This window comes from Delphinapterus leucas, chromosome 7, assembly GCF_059928025.1.
Source record: "Delphinapterus leucas isolate spDelLeu-1000000601 "Yukka" chromosome 7, BTC_Dleu_Yukka2, whole genome shotgun sequence".
In the NCBI taxonomy this organism is placed as follows: domain Eukaryota; kingdom Metazoa; phylum Chordata; class Mammalia; order Artiodactyla; family Monodontidae; genus Delphinapterus; species Delphinapterus leucas.
The window spans coordinates 47961061-47968782 of NC_143135.1; the positions used below are offsets into that span (position 1 = coordinate 47961061).

A 7722-nucleotide genomic window follows, 5' to 3' on the forward strand; every position below is an offset into this window, starting at 1 on the left:
CTTTGATTCTGTGGTCAGGGTTTCTATTTATCTTGGTTTTTAGACATCTGGTATTCCCTAGTTTTCTGCTCATATTTAAGAATCAAGTGTTAGGTTGATTATTCCAGATCATCATATGAATTTCTACTTCTTCTGTATCAGTAGATTGGTTTCCTAATGGGTGTCTACCCTGAATGGGAGACTTACCAAGAGCCATGTGAATATCAGTGAGACACACACATTGGCAGACTTTGATTTAGGGTGAGTGGAGGAGCAGGCTGTCAAGTTGTGGGCTCCCCACACAACAGAGTGAAAAGGTTTTACTATGAAATGTCAACACCTAACCTAAAAGCCTTCCTTCTCCTCAGATGGTTTATTCAATTTATTTAGGGAAGAACTTTTTGTGGGAGGAAGGCACTGGAGCTAAACTGCTTCTCTGTGTAGGTGGGAAGAGGGCTGGGAGGTTGGGGAGATGACTGGAATAGATGTTTCACATGTAACCCTTCACTCAATTCCTATGTTCTATTTAACTCTCACTGCCATACTCTGTTGAAACAGCTTAAGATTCTCATAGGCAGATGGGTTTCCACCTCCACTGTGGTCACCTCCTAGCATATTCTAAGTTGTGACCTTTTCTACACTGCTTCTGTAAACTATATTTTCACTTTCTGTCTTGTAGAAATGTATTGACGCCATCTATATACTCATTAGTATCCCCATTACATGGGGACACAGGGCAAAGTGGAACAACTGAAGGAACATTCTGAGGTCCAACACAAACCTTCTCCAAAGCTTAAGGAAAGTACACGTTCATTACCAAAAAAAAAAAGAAAAAAGAAAGTTCCGAAGTGCTTAAGAGGTATCACTCACTGAGTTCCAGCAGAACAATGAACTATGGGCCCAGATACTTTCAGAATTAACATACAGGGAGAAAGAAGAAAAACACATTCACAGATCACATATTAAAAACAAAACAAAAAACCAAGTAAGCATTAAAAAAAAAAAGCAGATTTAACAACAAGAATATCCATTGTAACAATAAATGCACTGGGTAAAAATTTAAACTCAACTATGTAAAAAATTAAGAGACATCCAAAACAAAAGAACTCCAAAGCTTAAAGCGGTGATAGAAAAAATAACAAACAAATGTAAACAACAGTAATATGCAGGGATATACTGAATTAAGATGTATATTGAATTAAAAGCACAAATGAATAAAATGAGACAAAGAGGAAACTTTAAATGATTGAAGGTACAACTCATAATGAAATATGACTGCTACTAAGTGTATCAAATAACACAATGAAATATATTTATAGCAAAACCCTCAGAAAACAAGAGATGCAAGCAACAATACCACCACAGAAATGGGAGACTAAGGCAACTTTCTCAGTCCTTAACAAGTAAGCTAAAATTGATAGTATAGAGGACATGAATAACATGCTTAGCCTGATATATAAAACCAGATAGAATGTAGTTTCTATTCAAGCACTAAGCCGCTATTTACTAAGCTACCAAAAAACTCAATAAATAAAAAGTAAATAAAAGCGGTACAAACCACATTTATTACCAGAATGAAAACTAGATCTTAACATCAAGTAGAAATAGAAAAAAAATCTCAACTACTTTGAAATTTAACTTTTGCTTCTGGAAAACAACTCAAATTAAAAACACTAAAAACACTGCACTTCAAAATCTAACAGCTCAAGTTCTACTGTTAGGCAATAGCAAAGCCTTATATATATAATTAAACAAGAATGAGATGAATTAAACGTTCAACTCAAAGTGAGAAAAAGCAACAAAATATACTAGGAGTTTATAGGTTAAAAATTAATAAATTACTCAGTATAAATAATTATAGAGCTAGGAGGACAGGTTAGAGATGTTCAGGATGATATGCTAGCACTTAAGATTTCGAAAGAGGAACAGTCTGGATGATAAATGGTCCAAGGTATGACTGTGACTGAGAATAGCTTAAGTGGTCTGTAAGTGACCACCAATGGAATAAACAAAGTCAAGAACTGTTAAAGTTTAAACTCTAAAGTACTTCTAAAGTACTAAACAGACACCTTTAAGGATGATGGTAGGACTCAGAATGAAGATTTAAAACGCTGAGCCAATACCAATGGAAGGAAGGGCTCAGTAAGGCACAGGTGGCAGGAATCTGGAGAGTTAGATCAAATAACCAGCTGACACAAGTTCATAGGATTTTACAGCGTCAAGGAACTTGAACAGGCACTAATTATGGGGAAAAGGTAGTATCTGTGAAAAAGGGTTGTTTTAATCAAATAGGTCATAGGCAGAGCAGTAGCCTGAGGTAAGGAGAATCTTTCGCCTTCCGAGATTAGCTTCTAAAAAGTAGCATAGAGCAGTGTGCAAATGAGCATCTGAAATAAAGAGGTTTTAGGGAGTGGCCAGGAATGAGTGGGACAGCACGGCAAGTTGGAATGAACTTTTCTCCATTTTCTTTTCCAGTCGATTGACCCAGTCACACTGGATCGGGAATCCATATCAGTCATTCCAAAACCAGCTGAGCAAAATATATTTACCAGATTAAACGCCTGGAAACTGCCCCCATCCCAGAATGGAAAAGGAGACAGCAGACCTGGATCTGGAACCTAACCGTCCTGTTTCCCACCCCAGCCCTTTTTACCTCTCCTCTCTCACGCACTAACTTCCCACCACAGCCCACGCCTCCATCTCTGTCAGCTCGCGCCCTCCTCCAGCTTCTCCCGCAGAGACTGCAGAGCACAGAGTTGGAATCCAGGTAACAGCGAACAAGCCGAGGAGACCGCGTGGACGCCCTCAAGCAGGATTCCCAATTCCACGCACCCGCGTCCTCACCGCCCGCTGATCCGCGTGATACCTGCAAACAACCGCTCCTAGCCAGGGATGGGTTCAGTCACACCCAGGAGCCAGTTCAGAGGAGCCTCAGAAGTCGCCCTCCCAGCCCGGGGAGGGAGCTTGCGTTAGTAATCACGCCACAACTAAGCAGCGCGGGCCATACCTGTCCCTTACACGCCAGCGCCAGCTCAGTATCTACTAAATACCAAGACGCAGGCCGGCGCACTCCCGCGCACGCGCACCATCCGTGGAAGCCCCCAGAAGCCCCCGCGGCCCAAGTTTGTAAAGTAGACGGGGTGGGGCTTCTGCCCATCCCGCCCCTTTCCCAGACCCCGCCCGCTTCATAGACGTGAGTCCAACCCTAGGGCCAGGAACCAAGGGCCATGCTTAGGGTAGGTGGGAAAAGGCCTTGTCAAACTTCTGTGGCCTCCTCCATCCCCATCTAGGAGAACTGGCCAAATTTTTTTTACCTTCTCACTCCACCCACCCACCTCCTCCATTTTCTTGGAATCAAAAAACAGTGAAGTAATTTTGAAAAGACATGGTCTTGTATATAACATGGTTTAACATGTTTTTTTACTGACTTGCTGATTCACTCATTTATTCAATTTTGCATCGCGGTAGAAAATCTTGCAAAAGATCATGAGTCCAGTTTTGGCTTGTTACATATGAGATACTTTGTGACATCCAAGAAGCATTGTCAAATTGGACGTGAGAGCTTAGAGGTGTATGGGGCCAGATTTGTAAAATTTGTGTCAGTAACGGGTAGATGGTACTCGATACTATGGCGGGGGGGCAGGGGGAGAATGAGACTGCAGGGAGAAGGAGAGAAAACAGTAGAAGGAGGAGGAGTCTAGGACTGAGCCCCAGAGGAAGAGCTCAAACTAGTAAACCAGGGACTGTCTACCAGGAAGGGAGCTTTAAATCTAGATCAAACAAGATAGGAACCAGATTTTTGTTTTAACCAACCTCTTCTGTACTCATTACTATCATAAGCAAATTATAAATGTCATCTCACTCATCACCACAACACTATAAGGAAGAGATTATCATCCCCAAATTTATGGAAACTAAAAGACAGCGAAGCTGAGCTTCAAGCTCAGATCACTTCGTACTTGTCCCACTGCTGCTCTCTCAACGCTTCAAGATTTAGAGGGTCATTAGTAAGATGTGCCAGAATTGTGGAATGATATTTTCCAAGATTGGGAGTATGGTGTGTGCCATGAATTGTGATGGGGTTGACCTTTATAAAAGTCAGTTAATAGCTAGGCAAAATAAAAATTTTAACTTGTGAGTATTGCCAGTAAACAGGCTCAAACATAGTCTTTAGCTAATTAAGATTTCAGGGAAATGGAAAGGGTGCCAAGTATGAAGCGGAATGACCAGCCTTCCTCTCATACCTTATAGATATGAGGTTTCTGACCATGTGTCTTCAAAGGTCCACAGAGGCCTAGACACTGCTTTCTAATTGAAGAAGGGCCATTTTCATTTTGCAGTCACCTCACTAAAGTCCAGCTATTTTTTAATGGCACAATTTTAAAGGTTTCTCTCAATATATGACTTTCATTGTAAAGCCATCTGGGATTAGATCCTTAAGATGCATAGACTTGTTTGCTACAAACTCCATTCTTTTCTATCATTGTGAAATCCAGATCTTCTCTGTATTTAAGAAAAAAATATAGAGAAAACTTGACCTGAGTTAAGCCAACACTTTTCCTAGACCACTTATATATTCATTCAGCCAATTTTTATTAAGAATTTAATATGTGGCAAATACTGTACTAGCAATTGAAAATATATTAGTAAACGCAATCAAATGAAGACTGGCTTAATGACCAGTGGAAGCATTCCATATGCTAAGCTATTGTATTTCTTCACCCAATGTTCTGTGTTCTGCACATCCTCAGAATATTGTGTTGTGTAGATTGTGAGTTGCATTGGTCAGTCTGGAATTTGTAGTCAAGATATGAATAGGGGTGATTTGGTTTCATGGGCCATGTGTTATGGACATTTGTCAGTTTTTGGCTTCTGATCCTTTGAATACACTGTCTAAAATTATAATCTTCTGTTGAGTCTTGTGAGGGAGTTGGAGCCTGTCTCCATCCATGGAAACTGAATACATCTAATATTAACTTCCTTTGTCTGCACTGCAGCTAGGACTCGATCAATTAGATATACCCAGTCTAGACTTTGAATTAAGAGCTAGTGATGTGAAAAAGCAAGGACACCAAAAAGTTTCTTTTTAAAAAAACAGACTTTATTTTTTAGGTCAGGTTTAGATGTACAGAAAAATTGAGAAGATATAGTACATTGAGTTCTGATATTACCCCCCTTTTCCCACTATTGACTTACATTGTTATTATTTACATTATTATGGCACATCTGCTACAATTAAGAAAATAAGATTAATACCTTATTATTAACTAAACTTTATACTTTGTTTGAATTTGCTTAGGTTTTGTCTCCTTAGGCTCCTCCTGGCTGTGACAGTTTTTGAGACTTGTTTTTGATGATCTTTACAGTTTTGAGGAGTACAGGTTGTATATTTTATAGGAAGCCCATGTATGAGAATTTGTCTGTTTTTCTCATGATTAGACTGAGGTTATGGGTTTGAGGGATCTTCCGATCATAAAGTGCTATTTCCATCATATCATCTCAAGGGAACGTACTAACAACAGGACTTAACACTATTTATGTTAACCTTGGTCACCTGGCTGAGGTAGTGCAGCAATTTCTTCTCTTTTTTTGTCAGCGGTAGAGAGAGCAGCAACATTCCAATTTCCAGGTTCAGGGAATTATGCAGCTCCAGCAGCAGGGCCTGTGCTGAGGGTGTTGGCAGTGTAAACTGCGCCACCTAGTGCTAAATGGCAGTGATGTCCTTAGCTGACATCGTGTTAATGAATTTGTGTTAATGAATTTGGCCCGTGATTCTGGCTGCAGAATCGGAATTACTATTATTCAGTATTTTTCCTTTTAGCTTAAATCATGCATAGTCAGTTTCTGTTACTTGCAACTACAAACCCTGACTGATACATCATCTTTATTATGATTCTTTAGAAGCTTCTTGGCCCTTTATTCCCCCTCTCCCTCCATAGCAGGAGAGGTAGTAGTTTTTTTGTTTGTTTGTTTGTTTGTTTTTTGCGGTACGCGGGCCTCTCACTGCTGTGGCCTCTCCCGTTGCGGAGCACAGGCTCCGGACGCGCAGGCTCAGCGGCCATGGCTCACGGGCCCAGCCGCTCCGCGGCATGTGGGATCTTCCCGGACCGGGCACGAACCCGTGTCCCCTGCATTGGCAGGCGGACTCTCAACCACTGCGCCACGAGGGTGGGTAGTAGTTTTTATTGGTAATGTGAATAAGCCGCACAGGAGTCTATTTGAATGTGATGGAGCACAATTCTCTCAAGAGTTTCAGTTATCCATTGCTGCATAACAAACCATCTCAAAACTCTGTGCCTTAAAACAGCCATCATTTTATTTGCTTAGGATTCCAGAATTTGGAAGGTGGAGATGGCAACTATCGGTAATGGCAATATTTAAGGTAGTGTTTGTACTTTCTTCTTACATTTTCTTATTTTTTCTGCTGTTACTGAAGTAGCTCTCATCTAGATCATCAATGACAGCCAAATCACCAATTTCAACTATTAATTTTTTGTCCTTGTCTACATCACCTCATCTAGCACATGTTGTTTGAATGAGGGTTTTCTCTGATCCTCCTACCCCAGATTAGAGTTTGTCTATTGTAGTGCAGTTCCAGTAATTTTAAAAGGATAGTAACAAATGCAAAAGTGTGTATTAAAACACATTATGTGTCAGTCATTGCTCTGATAAAATGGTAAGATAAAATGAAATAAGAGTTCAATAAATACTTTTAAAATGATTCCAGGGATGCATGAATGCATGAATGAAAGAAATAAGAACTTTGGTTACTAGATATCTCTTCACTGGGGAGGTCTTCCCCTGCAAAGTCAATCTGAGGTGTGTTGTTCCTGGACCTATGTTCATGGTAACTGTAGAATGGTTACCATGGAATCCCCTCTAAACATGTGATTGATTAACGTTTGGGTAAAAGAGCCAAGCAGAGGGACCTTCAAGATGGCAGAGGAGTAGAAGGTGGAGATCACCTTCCTCCCCACAGATACATCAGAAATACATCTACATGTGGAACAACTCCTACAGAACACCTACTGAACGCTGGCAGAAGACCTCAGACCTCCCAAAAGGCAGGAAACTCCCCACGTACCTGGGTAGGGCAAAAGAAAAAAGAAAAAACAGAGACAAAAGAATAGGGACGGGACCTGCACCTCTGGGAGGGAGCTGTGAAGGAGGAAAGGTCACACACTAGGAAGCCACTTCGCGGGCGGAGACTGTGGGAGGCATAGGGAGGAAGCTTCAGAGCCACGGCGGAGAGCGCAGCAACAGGGGTGTGGAGGGCAAAGCAGAGAGATTCCCGCACAGAGGATCGGTGCCAACCAGCACTCACCAGCCCGAGAGGCTTGTCTGCTCACCCGCCGGGACGGGCGGGGTCTGGGAGCTGAGGCTCGGGCTTCGGAGGTCGGAGCGCAGGGAGAGGACTGGGGTTGGCGGCGTGAACACAGCCTGAAGGGGGCTAGTGCACCACGGCTAGCCGAGAGGGAGTCCGGGAAAAGGTCTAGACCTGCCGAAGAGGCAAGAGACTTTTTCTTGCCTCTTGGTTTCGTGGTGCGCGAGGAGAGGGGATTAAGAGCGCCGCTTAAAGGAGCTCCAAAGACTGGCGCGAGCCGCGGCTATCAGCGCGGACCCGAGACTGGCATGAAACGCTAAGGCTACTGCTGCAGCCACCAAGAAGCCTGTGTGCAAGCACAGGTCACTATCCACACCTCCCCTCCCGGGAGCCTGTGCAGACCGCCACTGCCAGGGTCC

General features: G+C 42.4%; 1 protein-coding gene across 1 annotated transcript in view; it reads right to left on the reverse strand.

The window, feature by feature from the left end:
• The window catches only part of ZNF215 (zinc finger protein 215), a 50281-nt gene that overhangs the window by 26492 nt on the left and 16067 nt on the right, over positions 1–7722 (reverse strand). The gene's annotated exons all lie outside the window — the stretch shown is intronic.